The 27,915-nt window shown below is 35.1% G+C and overlaps 1 long non-coding RNA gene across 1 annotated transcript in view; it reads left to right on the top strand.

Annotated features, from left to right (window-relative positions):
* LOC106628535 (uncharacterized) overlaps positions 1–25,687 on the top strand; it is a 38,044-nt gene extending 12,357 nt beyond the window's left edge. Inside the window, exon 4 of the long non-coding RNA XR_001331951.2 lies at positions 23,771–25,687. This is a non-coding gene — a long non-coding RNA (uncharacterized LOC106628535). The remainder of the gene's footprint in view (positions 1–23,770) is intronic.
* The last annotated feature ends 2,228 nt before the right edge of the window (positions 25,688–27,915 follow it).

The following is a 27,915-nucleotide window of genomic DNA, read 5'->3' as shown; positions in this document are numbered from 1 at the left end:
ACTGAAGAGGAATATACATGCAACACATACATGTAAATTCTAGGTGAGGAGCAAGAGAAGGAAACCAAACATTTTGCTCAGTATAGATGCCTTTCTGCATTCCTTGACATAGGTAGAGGTGCACTGCTGACAAAAAGCTGTTAGGAAGAACTGTTTCCAGGGTGTGTGGTAAAATGGAATCATTTGTACCTGGTTCTCTAACAAGGTTCTTTTATAACAAGGAAGCAAAACATGAGACAGCAAGTTCACAGACAAAAATATAGAATTATAGAATATGCCGTGTTGGAAGGGTCCCTTCAAGATCACTGAGTCTAGCTTGTGCTATGACCAGTCCAACGTGTCATCTCCATTTTCTAAACTGAGTGTCTTCTCATTAAATATGTTATATGCTCATATATCACACAGTCTCAGGAGGCAGGTATTATTTCATTTTTATAGCAGTGTAGTACAAGAGATCTGCATAGGTATGAATGACATTATTAAAACAGGTGTTTTGCTTTGGTTTCATTTCCAGAGTTCATAATCTAATTATATTTCCTCCAGTCATTAGCTAAAAATAAACCTCAGTATTTTTGCAATTTAAGCTTTGAGTGCTAAAAGTCTAGGTGTCATCTGTGACCTACAGAGTAAACTTGGACAATATAAAGCACATCTTTTCCCTCAGTTTGATGATTTGTATAACAGCAGTAATGAATCTTACCATCTTCACATGCTCTCTTTATAAAAAAAAAAAATCACCATTATTTCTGTATCACTTAAGAATCCCCTTCCTTTATTGGATTCAGAGAGCAACACAGAGACAAAGGATGGGAAAAGATCAGCCCCTAAGCTGGAAGACATAGATGAGGAGAAGAGCAAAGCCCTCATAATGTGGGAGAGAATGGTCAGTGTACAGTGTAACATTATGCCACTTAGACAAACACAAGTCTATGGGACTGGATGGGATCCACCTGAGGGTATTGAGGGAGCTTGTCAAGCTATTGTCAATCATTGACCCCAGCTGAGATCAACAAATGTGGAGGCTTAACTGTAAGAAACATCAGAAGTAAGATCCAGGGAACCTCAATGCTGTATATCAATGAGTACATCATCTTGAAAGCCATCATGAGATATGTGCTGGACAACCAGGGAATTAGGCTTAGTCAGCACAGAATTATGGAAGGTAGGTCCCACTTGATAATTTTCATGTCCTATAACCAGGTGATCTGCTTTTTTGTATCCACAGCAGAGAAAGGCTGTGGATGTTATCTACCTAGACTTTAGTAAAGCCTTAGACAGTTTCTCACAGGATCCTTCTAGAGTAATTTATGGCCACTTATGGCTTGGACAGGTGCGCCATTTGCTGGATGTCCTAGCCCAGAGAGCAGTGATGAATGGTGTCACAGCTAGCTCAGTCATAAGGGAGGTTCCCCATGGCTTGGTACTGCAGCCAGTTCTGTTTAATAATTTTAATGATCTGCACAAAGGAATTGAGTGCATCCTCAGCCATTTTATAGGCATCACCAAGCTGGGAAGGAGGAGCGAAGCTTCTGTATCTTCTTGCCATTTCCTCTTGGTCACTGCATTTAGCCTACTTCCACTGTATAAAATGCGGGAAATAAATGTAACATTTCATTGTCTTCTGTTTGATAGTTTTTGTAATGAAGCTTGGTTTGTGTTCCTACAGTTGCCACAGGACCCTTGTTTCATTTCTAATGTTTCGAATGTGACTTCTGCCTTATTAGCAACAATAATAAAAAAATTTAAAATCATTCTTTTCTGAGCATCACCCCAGGAATTAAATCAGTGACTGCAATTATTTTACTCCTTCTAAAATAAAATATATTCCTTAACATTCTTTCTTCATTCACTAAAAGAACTTCAAAAACAAACAAAAATAATTATCTTTATTGTTCATCATTAAAGCAAACACAAAAGTACCTGGTGCATTATTATAATATAAATTCATATTAATAAAATTATATTGTCAGTCTATAACCCATCAGTTCAGTAACCAAAACATCAAATAATCTATGTTGATTAAAAAATTAAAAAGCCGTGTTGATGAAAAAAATTTAAAAAGAGAAACAACAATATAGCCTTAAATTTTCCTGGCTCTGGGGTGTACTTTTGTCATTCACTCCTGCTAATCAAGGAAGCAAGAGAAGATAGTCCATGGCCTTCTCAAAGAATAAATCACCTTGAACAGGTCATCTCTTTATAAATGTAGGGAGAATAAATTGTATCTTAAATACGTATGATCTCTCCTAAGGCTTTTAACACCTAAAAGTTGTTTTGTTCCTACCTTCAGGCAGGTTCAAATGTCTCAAGACTCCAAGCATAGCCATACTGATGGCTTCACAAACTCAGCTATTTGACAGTTCATGTGATAAAACAAAAGTATATTATCTGGCAGCAGTAAACAGGCATGCATTCACACAAGTGGAAATTGTCTCTGTGAATCCAAATGCTGGGTTGAAATTCAGGGGTTTAACTTCAGAACGTAAATCCATTTAATAACAATTTAAATAAAAATTTATTTGCTATTTATGTTGTTGGCTCAGTGATTTGTTCCAGTTTTTGATTGTATTTTTTTTTTAAATAATACGTCAAATCTTTTTTTAAAAAAACCTTTAGTTTTCCTCTGTGACAACTTTGTCCTGAAGATTCCTTTTAATTGAAGATAAGGTGGACCTAAAACACTCCTTGTATGAAACTTACTATGATTTCCTCACTAATTTGTATGACAATAACAAAAGTGATTAATTAGTGCTTTCTAACATAAGCATGCAATGATAAAAAGCAGTTTGTTTCATATGCAAAACAAAGTACATTAAGATTGCCATATTCAATAGCCTTATGATTCTTACAAATATGATAATGAAGAGCTTTTTTTAATACAGTTGGAAAAGACAAAGCTGCCAAGCGGTTACTCAGTTTTCCAAGTTCAAAGGAATTTAGACATAATTCAAAATCCCTTCTACAATAAAATAAAATTACCATGAGAAAATTCTACCTGTTCAATTAGCTAATATTGTACTTATCTCTCTTTTGAGAGATGGAATTGACAGACATTTTTTCATCTGTGAACCATTTATCCTTACTTTACTTTTATATACACATGTGGTGGTGTCTTCCCCATGGTTAAGTCATAACCAGCAATGGGGGGCTGTGGTGACCTTGTCCAGGTTTCTCTAGACTTTAGAGGATGGAAGTCAGTAAGGTAGTCAAGCACTTTCTCTGGGGGGGCTCTACATATTTTGCTAACAGGAAAATATGGCTCTAAGTCAATAATCTCAATTCATAAATAGTGGACATCCCTGACCCCACTGTTCTCCCCTTATGGCCGTAGGCTCCCTTGAGCAGGGTCAAGGTTGCCTCTCAGAGTTACATATCAAAGTTGAAAGAATCCTTTCCACAATAGACTCTTGGTCAGCGATGATTAACATGCTAGACTTTGAAATCTTAAGTGACTCATATGACAGATGGATTGCACATATATAATTCTTTTAAAATAAACCATTGACCAACTCTGTGATTAGGCATGGAACCAACCACATCCTAGCCCCCTATGTGAAAAAGAGTTTAGAAAGTAGACATTTCAAAAAGTGGTCTGTTCTGAAGCTCAGGACTCAATGGGAAGGTCTCCCTGACAGTTTGCATGTTCCTGTTTTCTCTGCGGTAACTGAATGAAGTGTACCTTGACATTGAATCTTGTTAAAACACTGTGACATTTACCATTGAGCTTTTTTAACTCACTATATTAGTAAAAGTTGCTTCTTTCTTACCAATGAAACACATAACTCCATCCATTACAATATTTCACCATTCCTTTTTTTTTAATCCACATACATTTTATGATTCCAATAGCTGTCAAAACTGACAGCACATGGGTCTTTAAAGTTCATTGAAGATTCTCTTCTGGACAAGCGTCTGTTAGGACGCTTGGTGAATGCCTTGGGCCATGCTTGAGAGGTGGTCAGGACAGACTGTAATGAAGTTTCAGGTTAGTTACTGTGATGCCAGAGGAAAAACATGCAATTTCATCTCTGCCAACATTGTTTCACTGCATAAATTGCACATGTTGCAGGACTTGACATGTGAACATATATTTAGAAAGGTGACGAAAGTGCTGTCTGTGTTAGCAGCAGAGATGGCATTGGTGGCCATTTCCATTGACAGGACAGAGTCCTCCAACTTGGGACTTCTCTGCAGTAGCAAATAGTAGGAAACATCTCTACAACCCATAAAAAAGCAGAGGAAAAATCAGCATGAGAGCTGATATCTTCTCATCCATTTCTGTGCAATTGGATTTGATATCTTTCAGAACTAATTTCTCCCTGTGGACAGAATTCCCATTTGCTTTGTTATGAAAAAAATAAAAAATATGACTCCATAGATGTTTTTTTTTCCCTCTAAGTTATTTCATCCTATGGGTACCACCTTATCTAACCTCAGAAAAAGAGCCTGAGCCTATCAGAGACTTTGGTGCTACTGTTTCCCCAGTCACAAATACAGAAGTAAAACTTTAATTGTTTTAGAGAAAGATGCGAGTATATAGGATTTTATTCCACATTGCCTCATGTTACTCTAGAAAAGCTAAGTGTGCAGTTAACTGGTATTTTCAGAATAAATAAAACCAAATAAAATACAATAAAAAAAATTTAAAAGTTAAAATAATATTTTTAAACTCCATCATTAATATAACAAAACAATTACCTGTGCTACTTTGCTTACATTCAAAAAATAGAATGCTTATCACCTTGCCTGGAAACCATAGGAAAATATCCAAGGCATCATGAGACCCTCTGACCTTCAACACCTACCTTAGGGTGAGGCAAGTATCTTCCTGTAATGTGCTAAAGAACAACGATTATATAGGCACATCCAACTTGACTGATTAGGATATGAAAATAATCTTTAGGTACTTCTGGAGAAGAACAAGGAACAGGGTCACATAGAAGGCTTATTTGGTTTTGTCCAGGGAGAATTGTTCTGGATAATCAGCCTCAGATGGTTCCTGAATACCCTCCCACCAATCCAGGACTTGTGGAAACTTCCCAGTTTGCCAAAAACAGCACTAGAACAATTGGATTAGATGATCAGTTTATGTTTCTTCAAGGTGCATAATTCTTTTCTATTTTATTCTGTTCTATGAGAAAGGAGTGTGTCATTTCCTAGGGACAAACTGGTAAATGCCCTCTGGAAATATATCACTTGCATTGGTAAAACCTTATGAAGCAAAGTGATGTCATTGACAACTCTTAGACAAAAAGACTTGTCCAGCCATGGACAGCTGAGGGATGCATTCACAAAAATTGGAATGGCCCAAGGTACAGAGAATGAAAACAGTAGTGTACAGAGAAATGAGTCCAATCAAGAAAATGGACTAATATGGTTTATTAGACTTTTTTCTGTTTGGCAAAAATCTAAAATTTAATCTTGCATATTTTTATAATGCTCGTTTGACAGACTTCTTTAAAGATATATTTTGGGGTTGAAGAAATTGCATGCAGTCTGTAATGCCCTGGTGCCTACCACAATGTCTCTGAAATAACCCACACACGTGCCTCAGCCATTTATTCTGAGCCACCAGATTGAAGTTCAGCTGCCAACAGTTTGTACACACATCCTAGAATGCTAATGCCCACACGTTTTGCTTTGATCTTTGCTGCTGTTGTTTTAAAAGTCTCCTACAGAGTGTTCAGCTGTAATAGTATATCTTCTTGGACACTTTTATTTCTGTTCTGCAAAATCCTTGATATTTCAGCGACCTCTGGTTTTTCATGTTGCTGTGTACTTATCTGGATATCAAGACCCTATCAATACATTACTGCATTGTTTACACTAACTAATATGCTTTCCCATGGTCTGTATTATCTTCTGAAAATACCCTACATTATTAGTTTTGGGGAATTCCTGTATCTCTAAATGGCCATATGCCACATGAATTGGTCCTTAATTTTAATTACATAGAATCACAGATTTTTCCATGAATTTATATAAAACACAGTGCAAAGATTTGTTTCAAAAATGAAAAACGCTGTTCCAAACCTGCAAAGAATTATTGTCAGCAGCAGACTAAATCCACTTTGTTAATCCCAGCTTGAAATCAGATGTTTTGCCCACTTGAATTTCTTTCTTTTTTTGTATTTCATTTTGTATTTAATTGATTTTCTCCATTGCTATATCATACCAAAAGAAGATAAAACATGTCAAAAGCTCATCTGCCACCACTGCTCCTTGTCAAATTGCAGCTAATGCAGCAGGCCTAAATAAGTAATTCTAAATCAAGATGAGGTACATGAAATGCCTGTAGGCAGACCAGTCTTCAGAATGACAAATCGCTGTCTCAGACCTAAAGTTCAAAAATGCTATGACAGAGCAGATTGAAACAGAGAAGCTTAAACTGTAGTATAGAAAATCCACAGGATGAAATCAAGTAGATGATGCTGGGATCTCGCTGTCAAGTATTTCAAATAAAGTGTTTCACTGAAAATATTTTATACTTTATATTACTTGCAAAAAGAAGGAGAAGTTGTAGCTCCCTAAAATCTCTTAAAGACCAGCCATTAATTTGCATTAAAGATCTGAAAATCCAAAAGATCATGATTATGAGACATGGTTTTGAAATGCTGTGCTTCTTTTAAATTGCTTTCAAAATTTAATATTGCTTTATGCCTTTAAAGTGCTCTTTATTAATGCACTTCATCTGACATGACAGAGCTTGTGAATATTTTGTTATCATACTCCTAATGGTAATATGTTATTATACACGAGATAAGAGAAAGCGCTTAACACAGACAGGGAAGTCTCAAAATTTTCCAGATTCTTACTACAACCAGCTGTGTTGGACAAATGTCTCTGAAGCTGTAACTACACAGGAAAGGAGTCCGTCACCTGGACTTGGAAAAAAGAGATTATGCATTAAAGCCTTGCTGCATATGTTTGCCATAGGTATTTTTCTCTTAAAGAACCTTCTGCAAGGACCTCTGAAAGACAGATTCCTTTTGTATTTGTTTTCTCTAACAAACATTTTCTTAACACAGAATAAATTGCTTCTCTCTTTCTCAAGACCCACCCAAAGCTTAAACTTTCTACTCTCTCACTCATCTACTCCTTTGTATATTTTTTCTAAGAAACAGACACAGTCACATATAAAAGATGACTAAAGCAACAGTGTATAACTATGTGTCAATCAGACTTTAGGAGAAATCTGAAACCTGAATGCCTGGCAGGGAAATTTCTTCAGCAGTGAAGCTTTCTTCCTAAAGTTGCCTGTTGCATTGCAGTGGCTTGCATCACTCAGTGAGCGAAAGATCCCAGCACCTTTACTTGCTTTATGCATCTTAAAGCTGCCCAGCACACAACTCTCTACTGCCTGAATGGTAAGGACCTTCACAAAGAAACAAATGAAAATGCAAGTGTTGGTTTCAGTATAGAGAATGATCCACAGTAAGTGGAATGGTCTGTGTCTGTTGTAAATGCTAAATCACAGACATCAAAACAAAACAAAACAAAACAAAAAAAAAAACACTTGAATGCAGCAAGCAGTCTTTGGGCAAGGCAAGGCAAGAAGTCTTCTACAGCTCTGCTGAGAAGTGATTTGGACAAAAACAAGCGGGATTCTGGTATCTGGGTGTGGAACTTGGGCCTTCTACTGCTTCCTTTGTGAGGTACATATACCCTCTATGAAAGGCTGGGCTTTCTTCTGCATTTCTGTTCAGAAGCTTCAGCAGTGCATCTGCTTGCCCAGAACAAGAGTTAGAAAAGAGTTCAAAGAAAAATGGTCTCAAATTCTAATTATATTGTACTCTCTAGAATCAAACACTGAAAATAAGTTATCAGAACCTTATCATAATTAAGGTTATAGTAACATAATTTTTGCCATTTCAGTGCTACACATACTACCTTAATCCTTGATCCACATAAATTGTGAGAAACAGCAGAAAAAGAGTGGAAAGTAATTTCTGTATATTCTTGTGTTTCTGGAAGCAAGTCACTGTTATTTGTAAATTGCCTGGAACAACTCCATAGATATGGTGATGTACAGTGATATCTGAACTGGATTTTAAATAATCCCCACAATATGAAATCATGGTCTGTAATAGCAACCCCATTTCAGCTGAGAATAGATGCTGAGCACAACTGTGAAGGAAAACCTGGGATAAATCCTCATAGTGGGAGTTAGCAATGAGTTATAATGCAGCTCAGGTAATTTGAAGTGAATTGGTAATATTCACTCTTCTGGTTTGGTGGTGGTTTTTTCTTTGTTTGTTTATTTGTCTGAAAGTTTGTTTTAACAGGTAACACGACACAAAATTAATGTCACTCTTGAGAGTGATTTGTTTAGTAAATCTCACAGAATATCTATAGGAGCTAGACAGCTACTGTATTGCAACACAGTAGAAAGGGAAATTTTAGCATCATGTGAGAGCTTAATATAGTACTCATTTGCCAATATATGTCAAAGGCTTTATAGTTTGTTTTAATCCCTACATACATAACTACTCATGTTCTATACTGTAATGGTCACATTAATTGTAACAGTCATTTTACTACTAAGCAAATCTGTAATGTATTTGTTATAACTACTTACTAGCTAACATTCAGAAGCCTATGTATAGAAAAAACTTGCTCTAGTATCACTTTCTAAATCATATGCAAGATCAAAAATTTACTTTGAGCCACAACGTTTTACTTTCTGGTCTTTCAGAAAGTCTCATCTCTCTTGCCAACTGCTTGATATACTGTCAAATCAAAAGTAAAACAAAAAGGTCCCAAACTAGCTAAAATCGAAACACCTCTCGCATATTCAAGTTTTATAAAAAGCTTACTGGCAAGTTCTGTATTTCACCTCCAGAACATCATATTCTGAGCTATCACCACATACGCTGATTGAATGTCTAGTGTAACACAATTTATTGTACCACAAATCCAGCAGTTACTGTAGGCACAAAGCAGAGTGGTGAAAAACTGGTAAAAACGCTAGAGGGATGGCTGTGTGCAAACCAGAATAAATGCATTGAGATATTTGGACAAGGATAAAATTGCTTTGAAAAACAACTTTTCCTTTCAATAGCATACTAAGACCTCCTTTCTCTGCCAAGAGTGGCTGACATGTTTTGCTAAGATTTGCAAAGACAGCAGTTCTTGCAAAACTTCCCAACATAATTTAAGTGTCAGATAAATGCCATTATTTGCCCACATCATTTAATCAGGTACCCAAAAGAAACAATATGAATGTGGAGTTATTTTCCTTTATGCCATGAATCAAAATACCTGTGCTGTTAACTCTTCTATACACAAAACTTGAAGCACTTCTGTTTGGATTCCCAAGTATTTATGAATTATCATTCATACTTGAGGTTTTTCCAGGCCATAACACAACCAGAAGCCTACACTTTAAACTGAGGTAAGATTTGGAAGACAACTTTTAAGACTTTTCCCCAAGGCTTGGCAAAAAGATAGAGTTCTTTGCTCTGCCACAGATTTCCTATGAGCCTACCAAGACATCTGTTTTTATTTCTTTAACATAGGAAGAATAAGTTCAAAGAACAACTTTTTTAGTAGTCTTCTAATTCCCCACATAATTTTAAGCAAGATCCTTGGCAAGGTTAGGCCAGCTTCATGTTCACAGGCACGTGCTAGGGACTATTAATAATAAGCTGTGAATAGATCAGTCAAAATTAATTTAAATTTTTACCACCCTATATAGTCCTGCAAAAAGACTTTGCCTCTCTTCATGTCTTCATGAATTCAATACCTACTCATTTTATGCTACTCTCAAGGACTGCTGTGCAGCCTCACAGTGTTTCAGACACTTTGAAAAAAAAAAAAATACAAAACCAATCATTAAATCTGATGCTCATAAAGTCACCAAGGCCTATAACACACAAAAGAGTAGATTCACTATAGTGCAGACATGGTCTTCCCACTGCTCAGCTTCACAGACAAAAAAGTACTAGATACTGTCCTACTTTGAGACGTAGATTTAAATAATGTGTTCCACTTTCCTATGTGTAACACTGGGAAAAAACTTTCTAACCTCTTTATGTGAAGATACGTCAATTATAGGTCATCAAGTGTTTCAACAATATTCAAGTATCTTTTATGTAAGAATTTATAATTGTGAAATTTAGTGGATGTCATCTGTAAAATCACTAATTTAGAAAATGTTCCCTTGCTAATTTGTTTAACAAGAATACTTGTGCATGATAAGCAGAAGCACAACATCGACTAATTCATACAAATTCATTCAAGTGTTCAGGTGAACATTTACAACATTGACAAATACTATTCTGAACCACTGACTGTGCTATAATGCATGCGCTAACTTAATCAAAGCTTTTTTCAAGAAAAAGTAGGTTTCTGTAAAGGTTAAAAGAATGAGTGCAAGAACAATGAAGACTAGGTGGGAGGTTCTTTTAAACAGGTTTGGACTATGAAGAAAACGTGACATTAAAAGAAGGGTTGTATAGAGAGAGACTAAAGGATAAGCATCAAAATCAAGGTACCATGTTGCTATGGAGAGCCTTGAAAATAACAGAGAAGCTGGGATTTAAAGCAGAAAAGTAAATTAAGTAGTGTAGAGATTTAAGAGTAAAGAGAAAGAAAAAAAAAATGAACTAATGGTCTGAATAAAATAAAAAGGGATATTTCATTAAATGTATTAGCAATCCAAAAGAAAAGGGTATTAAAATGTGGATTGGAATCTCTGTTATTTTTATAATTATTTTTCTTTAACATGAGCAAATTTTAATGCTATACCTATATGCAAAATATAATTTGCATATAAATATGTCTATTTTTTAAGACATCTCCAGAAATATATTTAAGGGAAAAAAATGTATTAGTTGAGGAAGCTGTGGATTCTGCATCCATGGAGAAATTCAATACCCAGATGGGTACCTCTCAGCAATCTGTCAAACGGGAACTCTCTTGAATGCTGGGGTAGGACTAGAGACCTCTAGGGGTAGCTGCCAGTCTTGTTGATTTTATGATTCCATCCACTATAGAAAACTGGATAAAAATGTTTTGTCAGATATCAATTTCCCAATTGCTACGTTTCATATATATATATACATATTTAATAGGTTTAATGTATAACAATAGGTGAGAGCCATTCTAAGATTAAAACAAATAATGAAGATCTGAACAATTTGATAATTGATAGATATGGGTTCTTCTCAAAATAAGACCACTATTTCATGCTATCAGGAAGATCTCAGAACAGAAATTTCTTTACTTTGGCAGTCCTTAAAAAAATATGAAAAACTAGTTTATCCATAGATGCTACAAATTTGAGACTGAAAACCAAAAAAGTATAATTCATTTTCAGTGACAGAAAGAAGTTAATTGAAAGTGGTACAGATTGATTTGTTTTTTATATGGTCATGTGGTTAAAGGATAACAGAGATATGAGCTACCACAACAAAATAAAATTTATTGTAAATTAAATTTGAGTCTGCTTTATCTTTCAAAAATCACATTTTGGTTTCATTCCTAAAAAAGCATATTTCATGCATCAATATAACAAGCCCTCTCATTACTAAGTAGTTGCTGTTTTTAAGAGCTAGAAGCAGACTTTCTCCTATCTTTAGATAATTACGGAGATCATAATGTCCTAACTCAGATCTTCTCCAAAGAAGAATGTAGCCAACTCTGGTCATCTCCAAAATACTTTTGGAAAAAATAGATGACATATGAAATATAATTTACTGCATGTGGAGAAAAAATTCAGGTTCTAATGAAATGCTTTTATTTCCTTTGGCTTACTCTGTTTTTCTTATAAATTAACTCCCTAATTTTGGCGAGTACTCTTCCTTAGAATTTAGGCCTAACATACAAGATTGAAGTGCAGAAACTGCTAGGAATGTCTTCAGTGTGAGAGGTTCAGGATTAGGGTTCTTCACACAAAACAGCTATTTGTTTCAACATTACAACTGCAAAACTGGAGTTCAGTTTTCTGGAAGTTCCAGAATAGAATAAAACAAAGCTTGATCTGTGTAGTCCTCATAAAGACCTTTATTTTGAGAGTGAATTTTATTGATGTATTTTACTTTCCACAGACACTGCAATTTACTCAGAAACACTAATTTTTATATTTTTGACAAGCGTAATTCTTAGTCTTAAAAATATCAGCATCTAAGAAGAATGTCTAAACAAGTTCATCCATGACTGGATGTGGACAACATTTCCAGTCAGACATAGGGGATTGCTTCAGGAAGAGAGAAGGCTCAAGGGGAACTAAGCATCACTGAGAAGGCTAGAAAACAGCACTCACTCATGATACTGTCTCCCTTGTGTAATGTGAACTACTAAATAATACACCAGTATTCATTTTTTAAACTATTCATAAAAGTGCTGGAACTCTGGCTGCTGCACATTTTAATGCCACAGATGACTTGCTTCTTTTACAAATCAGAGGACATTGTTTTCCCATTGTTTTCTGCAGCGTTACTGCAGCAGAGACGTTAAAGTGATTTTATTATGTTTTTGGAGTAACTAGTTTTAAGCAAAACCACTGACATACTTGAATAAGCACTGCATTATATATCCCTTTCTTGGAATGGTTTTGGAGACCAAATCCCTTTTGTACTAATGTTCACAGGAAAAAAGACTGGGAAGGTGAAAGAAAACCCATGTTTTTATTTTAGTGAACATTGTGAAAAACCTTCTTTGTCAGATTAAATTAGATTATTTTAAAGGGAATTAAAGACTGTGGATAGAACTCTGTGATACAGATTAAAAAAAAAAAAAAAAAAGAAAAGATTGTTTGTGTCTTTGTTTTTCTAAGTTCTTCCTAGATACCAGAACAAAACTGTTGCTTACAAAGATCAATTTTCAAATCTAAACTTGAGAAGCTATTTTCTCTTCAAAGCTGAAAACTGTAGCTGATGCCTTCTTCATATAATTTTGTTTTGTTTTAACACTGTAGGGTTTTTATGAAGTTAGGAATTTGATGACAAGAAAGAGTAAGCCATAACTTTAAGTAAACTATGATATCTAGCTATGAATTCAATGCATTCATATGAATGGATGTGAACAAAAGTAAAAGAATGACAGTGGCTGAAGACTTGAAAGAGCAGGATAGTTCATTAGTTCATGACAGAGACCCTGTCAAGGGAAAAAGGACAGATTGAGAAACAAGTCAGGAGAGACAAGGGTTATTCAAAGTAAACTGGGATCAAGTTGCAAGCATTAGACTAGGTAACAAAACCAGTAGTGAACTAAAGTTCAGAGGATGGAGAAAAATTTGTCATGCAATAGGAAGATTTTTTTTTTTTTTTGTCTGTACTTCAAAAGACATGAGTAAGTAAAAAGAGACAGCAAGGACTACTTACAGTAGTAAAATATTACTGTGGGAAGAGTTAGGAAAAAATTAGAAAAATTTAACTCCTGAAAAGTCTTAAAAATATTAAGCTTTGGGAAAGCTCACCCACAGGAATAGCAGGAATAGCAGAACACTTTTTTTTTTTTAAAGCAGATTTGAAGTTAGGTGAGTTAACCATGGATTTGAAATTTGTCACAGCAGTTTTGCACTGCTTTATCTCAAATGTCCTTCAGCAGATAAAGAACAGTGATAACAAAATGGTGCTGTTATTTCAAATCCCAGACCTGCAAGTGTGACAAGAGAAATTTGGTTCAAAAGGAATTCACCTTATTAGACTGTAGGATTTCCTATAAGGATTCAGATATAAAAATTCAGCCTTTAATGTTGGATTAATGTAACTAAATACAGAAAGTGAGGATTTAGGAAGTTCTAATATTCATCATCAGCTTTTTCCTTTCTATGTGCTGTAGATCAAGTTTGGTAGTTGGGAAGAATCAAGATTCGTAAGTATTGTAAGTAGTGTTGTCACAGCCCGTGTGTAGGACCTTGGCAAATATATAATTTTTCCCCCTTTATTTCTGTGTGTCATGTTACATTTGGCCTGTAATCTCTACAATATCGCTACAATATGTAGTGTTACATTAAAACTTTCTCTTTATAGAGAAGTAAGAGTAGACCTCAGCTTGATCTGCTTGTTAAGACATCTTTGGAGGTCACCTCCAACCACTGCAATTTTTTAGCAGCTTTCAGAGTTCTCTGATGGAGCTAACATACCTTGCTATGACAACTGCACCAGCTAAAGAAATTATGCTACCCAGTTAAACCTATAACTGTGTATCTGCAGAGACTCTTCATGCTGAATTCTACCACTTGTAAATTTCTGAGATTGTCATGCAATTCTAAACTACCTAGTTTTCAATGAGGCAAACTGGGAAGCACTCATCCGCCCTTAGGTTTTGGTATTTGCCATATAGTGAAGAAAACATAAACCTGTTAAGGTTGTTACTGTTGTCAGGAGGGGTAGCCAGAGCAGAAAAATTACATCTGCTGTAATGATTGTAAAGAAATGATTCAGGAAGATTTATTGTGATTTCAAATGGGTGGAATTAATGATTACTTACATTCAATATATGAATATAAAATTTAATAATATTGCACATTTAATTAACAACAAGAAAAACAGATCCATTTTAAAGTATTAAACTATATTTTTATTTGAAGGTAATATGAAGATTATAGAATAACCTAGATTTTTTGAAAATGTGTTATATCAGTTGAGAGAGAAATTAAGCCCTCATCCTTCCCCTACCTCTCTATGTCTCTCTTTCACAGAGATATCTGTGCTTTATTCAAATTAATAAAGTTATCCTCTTGATATTGAATGTTAGCAGCCTAGATTCAGGTACTGTGCTACTATTGCCAACCATTATTTCTACTATTTTCACTCAGATGAAACAACTGTTAACAAAAATTAAGAGGTAAAATAAGGAAAAATGTCTTTTACTGAACCGTACAAAATTCCAGTCAGGTTTCTTGTTGAAACATCCATTCCAAGACAAATAGTAAATGAGATGAGTCATAGCTCTTGATTTGAAGGACTTGGCAATGGACCTAAAATAGGTTGTTTCCTTATGGAGCCGTTTGTGCCATTTGGAAGCTGGGTATTCTTTAATCAGGGAAAGGAAATAAAGTTCCAGGCATTAAAAAAAGCTTTCTAGAGATTTATTTCATCACAAATGACATAAAAGTCACTCCTCAAAACTTAGGTACCATTCCTATGGGATTTTATAGATTTGCATAGAGGACACACCATTGTTCTTCACCTTCTTGGTTTTCCTTCCCTTAACAGCCTTTCTAAGAGAACAGAACAATCAGAAGTTGAATGATCCCAGCCCTTGAAAGCAGTTTAGTTGTGAATACACAGGAATATATTTATTCTCTCTTTGTAGGCACCTGCTCTTATTTTACCTGTGCTCAATAGTCCCTGGCAGAGAATGGAGCTGGGATGTAAGTGATAGTTAAAAAAAAAAATATCCAAAATTATCCTTGTGGATCTTCTATAGGAAGAGGAGAAGAAAAAGCTTTGATACACATAAGATCATTTAGTGAGAATCACAGGGGGAGGGAATAGTTTTCTTTTCTTCAATTCTGATTACCTAAAAGCTCAGATAGTTAGGATAACTTTGTATGCTTATGCAAATCACACCTTCTTTAGATGTTGATTCACAATTAATTTTTCATTTCAAACACACTTCTCAACACTCTAATGAGCATAATAACTGATAGCATCATAGTCTGATGACATAAATTTGGTCTTTTATTATTTGTCAGGGCAGAATTTAGCAGATAGATAGGTTTGTGAGGTTTCATGTGTCTAACTTATTTTGAGTTTTGTCATCATTATGACTAATGTAAATCCTTTATTTTAGTAAAAGTCCTACTAAAAACTTAAAGAAAGAAAAATAAATGAGATTTTCTAAATATATTATTTTTCCTCTGTCTTAAATATGCAATGTTCCATTTCGCATATGCAACTGGATGTCACACTAATGTAATGAAATATAATTTTTATATACATGACCATTTGAAGATTGGCCATTTTTACTGTAAGGGTGTTTAAAATTAATGTGAGTGGGGCATAGGGTTTTTTTGTTATTTTACATTTTACAAATTACTAAATATTTTATAAACTTTTCTGATTTCCAGGAGAAGAATTAAATAAAACAATCCATTAGTTTTGAATCATCTTCTATGACTGATCTCAGCATCTCACAATTATTTCTGTGTCAACAGAACTAATTGTATACCTTGAGATTTAAGCAACAACTATTTACACAAAAAAAATCCCCCCCAAAAAAAAACCCCAAAAACCCCCAAAAAACCAACCAGGAATTATAGACCTCATTATTTTTTTCTGTAAAACTAATCTTATGAACAATTGCATGTTTCTTGCGGACAGAACAAAGGGAGTGGTAAGAAAAATCCTAGAAACATATAGAATGTTGTGTTGAAAGGGACCCAAGAAGATCACCAGGTCACTAGTCAGATCAAGTCTGACTCCTGCCCCTTCACAGGACATCCCCAAGAATCACACCATGTGCCTGAGATGTCAAGACTTTCTTGAACTTTATTAGGCTTGGTGCTGCGACCCCTTCCCTGGGGAACCTGTTCCAGTGCTCCTGATATCCAGCCTAAACCTCTCCTGACTCAGCTTCAGGCCACTGTTCATTAGAGTGTAGATATCAGTGTCTGCTGCTTCTCTTCCCCTCATAAGGAAGCTGAAGACTGCAGTGAGGTCTCCCCTCAGTCTCCTCCAGGCTGAACAGACCAAGTGACCTCAGCTGTTCCTCATATGCTTCTTCTCAGGAACCTTTCTGTGGAGCTGCTCTCCCATGTCTCATTCCCCAGTTCATATACACATCCAGGGTTGCTCCATCCTAGGTGCAGAATTCAGAATTTACCCTTATTGAGTTTCATATGATTGATGATTGTCCAACCCCCTAATTTATTGAGATCTCTCTACGGGGCCTCCCTGCCCTTGAGAGAGCCAACAACTCCTGACAGCTGAGTGTAGTCAGCAAACTTACTTAGTATTACTCTGAGTCTGGCATCTAAATGGATAATGAAGATGTTGAAGAGCACAGGTCCAAGGATGGAGCCCTCTGGAACCCCACCAGTGACAGGTCACCAGTCCAGTGTCACCCCATTCACTGTAGCCCTTTGTGCCTAATCCTTAGCCTGTTGCTTACTCAAGTCCAACAGTGTGCTGGACATTATGTCCAGAAGGATACTGTGAGACACAGTGTCAAAAGCTTTCTTGAAGTTCAAAAAGATAATATCAGCTGGGTTTCCTTGGTTAGCTGTGTTGGTTATCCTGTCATAGAAAGAAATCAAGTTTGATAAGCATGGTTTTCCCCTCATAAAAACCATACCGGCTGTGATGGAAGACTGTGTTGTCCTTCAGATGATTTTTAGTACCTCTCAGATAACCTTTTCCATGACTTTACCAGGTACTGATAGTTCTGCAGTTTCCAGGATCCTCCTTCTTTCCATGCTCGAAAATGGGGACAAGATTTACCTGCTTTCAGTCAGCTGTGACCTCTCTGGGTTCCCAAGTCCACTCAAAAATCATCTTGAGATGGCATCAGTTCTTTGAGGATTCTCTGATGAATCTTGTTAGGCCCCATGGATTTTTATGGATCCAGAAGGAGCAGCAGATCCTGCACCAGTTCAGGATCAACTGGGAGTTTATAATTCTTGCAGTCAGGTCCTCCAATTGAGGGCAGTACCATACTCAGTATTGCCCCATGTTTTACTGATAGTTGAAACACCACCAGTACTGTGTGGGAAATGGACATAAATTCACATGTGTTTTGACTGTATTTTGTGTTTTGCTTTTCTGTCTGTCTATATAATTCCTACTTATTAATCCCCCACAAAAAATGAACCAGTAGTACCTATGATACAGACAGCTAATCAGAGTTAAAAAATAAACCTCGTCAATGGGGAGAACTTTGCTACCTTTCATTTTTCTCTATGATAGATTTGCTTAAAAAGTAAAACGAGTGTGTTATTGAGTACTTTAATAATGTATGCATATTTCTTCAGCATAGATATTTTTAACATATGGGAAATGTAAATTTCATGAAAGTTATTCAAATGTGGGAACAAAGATAACCTTCTAAGCAGCCCTGAACTATTTATCTTCTCACATATAAGGTTACATTCTAATCCCAAGGTAAATGGTCTGACTTTATTGCATTTTAGACAGATTTACACCAGTTAACCGAGATAAGATCTCTCTATATGTGTTTATCCAAGAAAAAATTTTCCTTTTTCCTATTCATCCATCAAAAGATTGATCTTCAGGAAAGATTGTTCTATAAAGTGAAGTAAGCAAGCAAATCTGAACTTCTCTATCAGTCATTGCATATCATAGCAATTACTCTTGCTGTCATGAGAAATAAAGTATGATATCCTTTGAGTTTACATGTCTCAAATGTAGACCTCAAAATGTAATACAACTTCTGACTCTTGGAAACAGAATTCAGGCTGGAATTTGCAGCCGTTGGCAAGATGTGTAGGTACCTGGCTTGCAAGCTTTCACAGGGAGCAGAGAAATGTTGTAAATATGCCATCATCACTGCAGAAAGAGGTAACCAAATCTAGGCGTAAGAGAGAGGTTATTATTGTGTACGCCCTGGCCACACACACAAAACATGAAGGCCTACCCACCTGCTTGACATTTTCCACTGTCAGGACTTGCATAGCTGCTTATTAAAGGTGTTTTCTCCCCACAGTTAACTCCTTCAGTGATTCAGTTTCCTCCACCTAACTCTTCCGTGCTTATGTTGACAGAAAGATTTTATGCATCTGAGTTGAAGGGTTTATGACATTGGAAAACAACTTAAATTTCCTCATCTAACCTTTCTTAATTTGGGGCTGTCCTCTTCCTCCAAGAAGGACAATTGAAAGATAACACAGGTCAGATGGAATAATATAAATGCAGTTTCTTCAGCACTTATTTTTATTTATATTTATTTAAATTTTTTCTTAGTTTTTTAATTCCAGCTTAAGAAAAGATAAGTGCTAAATGTTTATATGGGGCTTGGTGTGCTAAATATTTAGTTGGTGTTCAAAGCATATTGAAAGAATAAGTGAACATCACTGGTCATATACAAGAAGTTTTGGATTTCCTTCTCTACAAGTGTGGATTTATTAAAGTTCTATTCTCCAGCTCCTAACTCAGGGGCCTACTCTAGTGGAGGTAAATGGACCAAGCAAAGAAGATCTATCATACTTTGGGTAGTGTGTAGTGGCAGCAATATTCTGCTTTCCACTTCTACTATGAGCAAAGCAGAATGAAACACAGTCTCTAAATAAAAATCACAGATTTCATCAGAGAGGCTTACGTTATGTTGAATAAACAACAGAACTTACAGAAAGAAAAAAAAAAACAAACCAGGAAAACAATGGGAAGGTCTAATATCTATTTAAATCAACAAAGTATTTTTAAGACATTAATGAGCTCAGAAATACAATTTGTCTCTAGCTAGAGGTGAAATGCAAAATAATAATATGTTTAGATTTTGAAGAATATAACCTTTTCCTTTTAAACAATAGTGTTATCTGTATTACAAGAGGAAAAATAGTCTTCATATCTTACCTGTTTAAATCAAATTTAAACAGCAAGATGGTAGGCATTCAGCAACAAACATGTTTAGAGACATTAATTTAATATGAAGTTAATATTTCTGATTTTCCAAAGTGTTTTGCAATAATGATCACTTAAGTATCCATTAAGTTTATAAAAGCCTCTGATTACTCATTATTTTTCTGAGAAGAAATGTCTAAAGAATATTGCTTGGGCTATTTAGTGGAAACTAAGAGAAGGAACAAACTATTACTGCTGTCCAAACTCTAGTCTCCCACATGCTTTATGATTGTCTTAACGTTGTTTCATTTATGATCAAATTGGTTCAAAACTTCAGTAAATATGCTTAACATCTTGGTTAGCATGGTGGTTTAGATTGTTATTTCAGTGTATATGTATATAGATATATATACACATATGCTATATCAAAATGGTATAATTAGGATCAACCTACTCTTAATTATTTAATGGGTTTCAGATTTTCTGCATCCTGTTTCTAAAGCATTTGCTTCAGTATGGAATATAAGTAGGATCATTAAAAATAAAACTAAGTCTCTGAAACAAAGAGACCAAACTGGTGTGAAAACATCTCAATTAACATTTTTTATTACTTGCATGTCTTTTTTTTTCTTGATAATATTTATTTGAATGTAGCAGTCATGCCTTTCCTTGTTCCCAGGAGAAACATTGAGCAGATAAGTGGGAGGTTAGAGCAGGATAAGTTTATCTGCACAGCAGAGAGAGCAAGTGGAACAAGAGTTTCAGCTCCCAAGATCAAAAATTAGACAAAGTATTAAAAATCAGTTTACCTTCAAGAAGAAATAAATAATTATTTCCCTTTTATACTCTTGCTTTGGTTTAGATAAAGTTCTTTTTTCTTCATGGTAGCTTCATATGATGGTGCTATGCTTCAGATTTCTGATTCCCTACAGGGAGTGGGCAACTAACGGTCTGGGGTTTGGCTGCCTGTGAACTTTAAGCCACAGCACCTCCCAAAATAACACAGCAAATTCTTAAGTATTTTTTTCTCTTTTCTTAACCCTTCCTGTTTTGTTTCTGTTTTGGTTTGGGGTGGTGGTGGTGTTTATTTGGGTTATTTGACTGGGGTTTTTTTGTTTCTTTAGTTTTTTCTTGTTTGGTTGGTGTTTTGGCTTTGTTTAGGCATTGTTTGTTTGTTTGCTTTCTTGTTTTGCTGTTCTGTTGGTGTTTTGTTGTTTTTTTTTTCTGTAAAGGAGAGGATAATTAGTTTAAAGGGGAAATCTTACTGCAGTTAATTGTTTCTTTTTTAAATCTCATATTCCAAAAATAAACTTAGTGTCTTGTCTAAGGGGCAGTTTTGCTGTCTGCTAGGCATAGAGAATTTAAAATGGATGCTAGACTCTTCATAAGCACAACCAAACCCTGGAATATTAAACCCAGGGCACTGGGTTTTGGGGGTCACCTTTCGTTATTCTTTGCACTCGGACCAGACAAGCAGTATTCAAGTCAGAGAATAAATGACTACTGACCAGATACACACCTAAGCTCCAAATTTTTTAGGCATTTGGGACAGAGAGACCTAGAATGTGCCCAGCAGGCTCACAGTGGTATTTCTTCATCCTTCTGATGTAAAGTGTAGGAACACTGAGCTGAGAAAGAAGGTTAGTGATTAGGGTACTGGTGCTTAAAATTGCTTCATTACTTCTGAAGGCCTGGAAAAATAGAGGTTGGAGGAGAGATGCATGGTATAATTTGCCTTCTGTCCAAATTTTTCTTATGAAAAATGAACACTTTGCTGTCACAAGTGCAGCAAAATTTTGATTGTAAATTCCAACAGGAAAAGAAAACTGAGCTGAATTAAATTCTCCTAAAAATCCTGGTTCTCCATACATATTACACTTCTCTGCTAAGTCCATACCAGCTCCTAATGCTAGATGTGGCTACACCCACACAGCTTGCCATAGCATACCTTTCTTCTTGGAAAGACACACTGCTTTCAGCTCAGACCCAGTTTAAACCACACAACCACTTACTGAGTCAGAAATATGTGCTTCCTTCTCAGTGCAAGCAGAGAAGACAAGGCTGTGCTTGAAGACACTCACCTGTCATTGCTGGGCAAGGCTAAACTCTGTATTTCAATTGGAATGTGGTCATATCTACTAAATTATTTTAGCACAGCCTGGCACCTGGGAAAGCAGACGTAATTATTTCTATTTCTTTCTCTTAATTTAATTTGTATTAAAATGGGACCTGTTAGTTAGAATGGAGCCTAGAAATTTTCTGGGTTCCTTATAAACACAGAATAAAAACTAACTCTGTCCATTAATGTGTCATGAGCAAATCATCCATGACTTTATCACCTACAGAATTAAATATAAAATAATATAAATATAAATATAAAAGGGGCTACTGCTTCTTGATTAAGCACTAGAAAAAGGTTCTCAGTTAAGTGTGTTCACCATAAGCTCAAGATGAGCTTTTCCTACATGAGCCAGGCAGCAGGGCCAGGTTGAAGGGTGGTACCAAGTCCAGCCTCTATGGAATGAAATCCTGAGCAACTTGTTCTGACCACAAAACTGAACCTCCACTGGACACTGAGTCAGCCTAGGGACCTTGCCAGCCTACACTGCCTTGTGGTGCTACTGTCATGCATGATTACATGAAAACCTTACTTCCTTATTAAAGCAGATAAAAATACAGTTTGTTTATTGGTCAGATTGCAGCAGCATCAAAGTACAATCCAAATGAAAACTGTCTGATAGACTGATGCGGTCCTTGTGTTTGCCTTGCTTGTCTCTGAGCAAGAATCTGGAAGCGTGCACAGGTTTCATAAATAGTTTAATGGCACTCCTCTGACTGTCTGAGATCATTAATTTAAATTACTGTCATTTATTAAACCATTGCCCAAATACCTGATTTTTTATTATTTCAGTAGTAAACCAGAAAAGGAGTCTTAGTAGGAGTGGTCTTCATTGCATGTAGTTGACATTTTTCACATTACTGTGTTCCACTCTTGACAAACAGTGACATATGTTTTGTGATAGAAGAGCCTGGTTTTATAATTATTTGCTTTTTATCTGATAACTATGAACTTTGGTTCAATGTAACTTAAATTCACCACCAGCTGTTCTGGAATTCAAATTTACAGAACTCAATTTTTTCAGAGAGATTTCTTATGTAAACTTTTATCTCTAACAACATGCGTCTTTCTTCTTTGATGCTGGAATAGAAGAAGACAAATTATATGGGTGTGAAGCTCCTCCATATATATGTTAGCCATAGAAGTATATTGGATAACTCTAAATATAATTTTATGTATAAAATTTATATTCCCATGTAAAAAAATATATCTCAAGTAAATCACCCCAAATTGTAACACATTTTTTTCATTACAGTGTCTTTTACAGCCAAGTTATTCAAATGGCCTATATTGATCATCCCATTTTAAAGCATATTGATATTATGTAAAGCAGCATATTTTATGAAATTATACTATAATGCTATTATTTTTTATAGAATTCTTTAAAATAGATTTTTACAGGAAATGTTTAGAAATTTTCAGCTGACAATATTTAATGGAAAGATAATTTTTCAGATTTGAAATATAAATTCTGAAAGATTTTATCTGCCATTTAACAAAATGGCAGATTTAACAAATTTAGCAGAACTAAAACATATTGTTTTATTCCAATCTGACTCTTATGTTGCAAGGATATTAGAGTTTAAGTATTCTGACTAAGTTGATTCAACAGAAGTACGAGTTCAAATCACTGATATATTTTGACTTTAATTTCATGTATATATATAGATAGAGAGAGAGAGAGAGAGAGAGCTTACTGCATTTATTCCTGAATACTTATGGACATCTTGAGCTCTAGACACTAGAATTTTTTCTAGAAAAAATTTAATTTTTTCTGTCATATTTATCTGTGTATTGTCTCTTTTGATAAAGCTGCCTGAAAGAAGTTTTTGAAGGATGTAGGTCTTAGTTAATTGTTAACACTTAAGAATCAGTAGATTGGTAATGATTTTTCTAGATTTGGCTATACCTGTCTTTCAAATCTTGTGTTTGTGAACTATTCCAAATCACCAAAAGACACATAGATTATATCATGCTACAATCTAAATTAAGATATGAGATTACTTCCTTTCTAAAAGCATACAGTGTAATGTTTCTTGATATTCTCTGAATACATAGGTATAATGAGCAAATTAGTTTTATCATTCCTCATTTAAATGACTGTATCTATTTTGCTATTTTATCTGCAGAGAAGGAGTAATCACTTTCATTTTATGTACTTCTCTTCCCCTTTCTATTGCAGAATTTGTGATCAACCAGAACTCCCTCATCACTTACCAGAAGCCTGTGCAGCTGAAGGAGAGTTCAGCCCTGTAGGAGGGGAAAAAAAGGCAGTCAAAAGCTTCAAGGAAACTGAAAGAACAAGATCAACTTGCCCTGTTATTCTCCTTCCTATATCTTCATGGCCATTTTTCAGGAATATTTTCAGTTTTGTTCTGTTAGTGTTGCATGTTGTGAGAGGAAGCAAGCATTTGGATCACACATGGAAATAGTCTGTTACATGAAAGAGCACCCCACTTGAGACCTTGGACCCTTTCAAAAGGCCATCTGTCCTTTAATGTGAGAAAACTGCAAGTCTGCAGCAGGAAAATAAATACATTCCCAAGAATGAATCAAACAAAGTGACCTAGGAAAACACAGGTTTTAAATGGTCAGAATGTGCCCTTGTCACTTCCCATCTATTTCTGCTCTTTGAGTCCTCAAAAACCTCATTGCCTGTCATTCTAACCCTTCCAGCTCTGAAAAAAGAGCAGTGGCAAGAAAGACTTTGGAATGTAACTACAGAGACAGAGGACATCAATTAAATAATTATCTGTGAATTATTTTCTCATCTGCAGCCCAAAACAATCTGTTCCTGCTGATAGTCCTGATGCTATCACATCTGTTAATCCAAGAATGACTTCTTTGACATCTATATATCAGTGTCATTTATTAATGATGGATTCTATTATGCTTCCCATACAGACCCTAATTTATCATTTATCTCTGAAACCAAGGACATAATTAGAACAGAAGCTGAACTAATTTGGTAGAATACTAGGGGTTGGGCCTATAAGCAGTGAAAATCTTATGGTACTGATAAAATGAAATATTGAGCAGGTATTTCGTAGGCCTCAGTAAAGACTAGAAAAAGTATAATTTCTATTCTAAGTTAGTTATCTAATTTTCAATATAATATTTTTTATATAATTTCATGCATGTCATTTGAGTAAAAATGTATTCAATAAAACTAAAATTTTTAGGAAAAGGTTGCCACAGATTTAGTCAAAAAGAGACTTCCCATGGAAAACATTGTCACCAAGCTTTTGTTTAAAATCTTCCTTCAAGAATTCATTTCACTAAGGGCAAATGCTATCAGGATAAAATACATTGATTTATGAAATCTTTTTGGAGTTTCAAAGGTTCCCAGGATTCCATAATCTTGCAGTTTAGTTCTCTCTACTTTCAGATTTCAGTTGAGCTGAAAATGATGAATCTCAGTTCTGCATGCAGTGAGATTTATTTTCTTCACAGAAATGTTGAGAGAATTACAAGAAAATCTTGGGGCCAAAACTTTCCAGCTGTATGGCAACATTTGTGCATAGCACATCCATAATTTTGTATTTATTTGGGCCACAAAGTTTAATGAACCTGTGCAGATTTGAGAAAATCAAACATGGCTTCTATTAAGTTGAAGGGTTTGCTTAAATATATAAACAAAGACATATTCAACATTATATTGCCAATATACATTATGCTAATAAAGAATTACAAATTCCATTGTGAGGATGTGGCTTACTGAAGGAAGGTGTCATGAAAGGAATTTCTTTGGCCAGTCAGAATCTTGCACTAATGGATTTCTCCAATAAGGCAGCATAACAGGATATAAAAGATAAGAAACTAATTTTTTATGTATTTTTCTTCAGAGTAGTGTCCATGTTAATTATATCATCCTGCTTCTTCCATGTGGACTTATAATAAATAATGAACAGATCCTTGCTTCTTTATTTTATCAAAGTTATTACTTTCAAGCCTGACTTTTGATTAAGACAGTCTGAAATTCCATATGTTTTATAATGACCAGTTGAAAGGAAGAAACCCCAAATGTCAGAAATATTATTTTGATGCTCAGTGGAGCAGGTAACTACCATGCTGAAGAAATTCCCATTGACTTTGACCATTAATCCTCTGAACAAATACATCAAATGTTTCAAAACTAATAAAGTTTTGATTTTTGTTTAAGTTATGCCAACAAAATTGGGTTTTATTTTGGCCTTTGAATTTTTTGTTTTTTAAAATATCCATTTTAAAAATTAGAACAAAGATTACTGGTCTGTGGTATTCATAAAGCAGCGTAAGGGACTTCTAAAGTTCCAATAAGGACTACACTTAAGTAATTTTTTCAGGAACAGAAGCTTAATGCATTTCTTAAAAATTAGAAGTTTACTGCTACAAAAACAAAACTAAAAAGTACTTCTATTATTCCAATGTTTTCTGTTTTTTTAAACCAACTAGTTTCACATTCCTTAGACAGCTCAAGTACACATAGGGCAGTTGATAATAAAATTATTATATAGGCAGAATATTATATAGGCAGAAATAATAAAGCTATTTCACAGTATGAGGAGTGACCAGCAGCAAACACAAAATTACCTTGGCCCTCTGCTTGGCAATGAGACCACCCCCACTGTTTTGTCTGAAGACTTTTTTTCTCTATGAACTCAAGAAACAAGCATAGCTCAATTTTTTGCTTCTACACAGTTCAAATTATTATACCAACTGCACAAAACATTCTTATCCACCTACCTATGCAGCTGCCAGCCTGACTCTTTACACCAGAAATGCTGTCTGACTTATTCATCTGATTACGATGTGAACATGAGTGAGCACCATGTCTTTCTGGAGAATAATACATTCCATGGTGTAACACTTCAGAGAGGCACTATTAACTTATTCAGAAGATTAAGACTATGTCTTAGTAATTCAATAATTTCTGTACTATGTCAGATAGTCATGTAAGTGGATAAACTTACCCTCTTGCTGAGTCTAAAGGCCACACTATTTTAAACAGGTTAACTTCAGTTAACCTTTTTGCAGTGGTAAAAGGTTCAGTTCTCCTTTTTACAGTGGAAACTGCTTTTTTAGAAGTCAGTGTTGCCTGTTTCCTTGTTAAAGGTTAAGAGTTAAATAACACAGCACAGCGGTTTTCAGAATGTTTCTCTACTGGAATGTGTGAAGAGACTGAAAATACCCTTCTTAGAATAAAAAAAGCATTTGATTGAATACTAAACATACTTTGATTCTACATATCTGAAAGATTACTGCTTTTAACCATTTTTATTAAAACAAATTCACATTTTGAGCTATTTTGTTTTGCCTGGGCTTCAGTAAGTATCTTTGCCTTCATATTTTGAGTCTCTGAGTTTTTCTTGTGGTGTGTTTCAAGCTTAACATCCTAGAAAGATGTGTTTGATTTTTAAAGGATTTCCTTAGTTGTTTCCCTAGGCAAAGTTTTATCTGTGATGAAGTCAACAGGGAAAAGGATTCTCCGAAATGACTGTATATAGCTCCTCTGAAACTTTTTTTTGTGTCAAATCACAAATCCAGAAACAGAATTTCTTATGGTAAGGTTCAAAACCTTGCCTTTCAGACCTTTTATTCTTCTTGCTGAAAACAAGGAGCCAAGAGACAAACTCTAAACCCCTAAAAACCTGCAACTTCTGGCTTAAAGAAATAGGGCATTAACTTGACCAATATCTTTCTTTCTCTCTTACCAACCTAAAGCTAGATCAAATGTCAGTCAAAGAAAAAGGGCTGAAGTTCTCTTATCCATGTCAATGTAAACAGGGAGATCCACTCAGGTTGGCCTCAAGAGTGCACAGCTCCCCTGGGAGTTGAACTGATGTATGTGTGCCTGCAATACTTTCCTGTGCTGATGCAAATACATACATCATAGGCTTGATAAATGTTAGGAGTTGGTGGGCTGTAAATCAGCTGACATCTATAATTATTCATATTTAACTGACTCAAATGTTTCTGAGGTTTCTAAAAAGATTTAATGGCATTAATTCAAAATAACATTATTCATGCTTTAAAATGTCCATAACAGATGATGTGTTTTTTAAAAATCCTGTTTTGAAGACCTTTGTATAACAGATGGCTAAAGTCAAAAAGACTCCAAAAATAAGGTCTCTGAATGCAAATAATCTTTATATATGTCTAACCCTATGCAATGAGTCTAAATACAATTTAGAATTGTCCCTTTTCAGTAAAACTTAGTCCTATATCTGTGTATTGGCTTAAATGAAAATATAGCATCATAAATAAGGTTATTTATATATAAACATGCATATAATCATATAGATAAATAAGAAAACATAAGATCATATAGCATATATTTGATCTTAC

This window comes from Pseudopodoces humilis, chromosome 4 (genome assembly GCF_049639895.1).
Source record: "Pseudopodoces humilis isolate 2021_Gansu_Grassland_sample_001 chromosome 4, ASM4963989v1, whole genome shotgun sequence".
NCBI lineage: Eukaryota > Metazoa > Chordata > Aves > Passeriformes > Paridae > Pseudopodoces > Pseudopodoces humilis.
The sequence above is the reverse complement of the archived record's forward strand: the minus strand, read 5'-3'. Positions and strand labels throughout refer to the sequence as shown.